This window comes from Sinocyclocheilus rhinocerous, unplaced genomic scaffold (assembly GCF_001515625.1).
Source record: "Sinocyclocheilus rhinocerous isolate Xijiao unplaced genomic scaffold, SAMN03320098_v1.1 scaffold311, whole genome shotgun sequence".
Lineage (NCBI taxonomy): Eukaryota > Metazoa > Chordata > Actinopteri > Cypriniformes > Cyprinidae > Sinocyclocheilus > Sinocyclocheilus rhinocerous.
The window spans coordinates 342,621-343,774 of record NW_015623669.1 but is presented as its reverse complement, the minus strand read 5'-3'; positions in this window follow the sequence as shown (position 1 = coordinate 343,774).

Genomic DNA, 1,154 nt, shown 5'->3' with positions numbered 1-1,154 from the left:
ACACTCACTCATCTAGACTGGGTCTTTATATGTTGAACCGCTACTTTTGTATATGTTTGGTATATGTTTTTTTTTTTCTGTTTTCTTTTCTTTATAGTTCAGGGCAGTGCCTTTAATAAGTGAAATCTAGCCTATTAATATACAGTGCACAACCAAGCATTCCTTCAATGTTGACACCTGCTTGTAAGCATTAAACAAAAATGCCTTGTGGAGTTTTACTGCTGTTTTTTTGTGAAAACGTCTGTAATGCTTTCATGATGTCATAATAAACCGGAAATAAATCATATCTAGTTCAGAATCAGTGGTAATAAACGCTCTGTTCATTATAAACAATCTTGTGAGCCATTGGTCATATAGTAGCTTTACTTTAACAATCATATTCTTTTGATTAGAACTATTAAAAAGATTAATATTAAAAACAGCACCCATCTGAACAGAGTTTTGTTTCAAACCTGTACGAGTTTATTCTGTGGAACATAAAAGAAGATTTGGAAGAATGTTGGTTACTTAAGAGTTTCAGTTCCCATTAAAGAATTATATGAAAGTCAATGGAACCTGAAACTGTTTGGTCCCTATCATTCTTCAAAATATCTTAATTCATGTTTTACATAAGTCACAGGTTTTATTAACAAAATTAATCAAATTTAAACTAAAGTGAAAATAAAACCTGAAGATATAAAAATAAACACTGATTCACAATATAAAAAACCTATAATAGTATTAGGTTATATTGTTTTTTTAAATGAATATATGTTAACCTGACTGAAAAGTGGAAAAGCTTTGTTTTCTTTCCTATGTCCATGAGGTGAAGTCCCAGTATCTTAACTTTAAAGGGGTCATATGATGCGATTTAAATTTTTCCTTTCTCTTTGGAGTGTTACAAGCTCTTGGTGCATAAAGAAGATCTGTAAAGTTGCAAAGACTAAAGTCTCAAATCCAAAGAAATACATCAACTTTGCGCTGTGGATCGCCGGAACAGCTTTCACCGTGGACGAAGCGGAGTCCAGCCCGGGGTCGTCACATGTGGTTGCCGCAAGCCCGCCGGCCGCGCCGTTCTCAAGCATTCTCGTTTATGGAGGACTGTTTCCTGATCCTGGGAGAGTAGACTACAATCCCGGCTGTTCTGACTCACAGACTGTAAGTACGTTTTCATT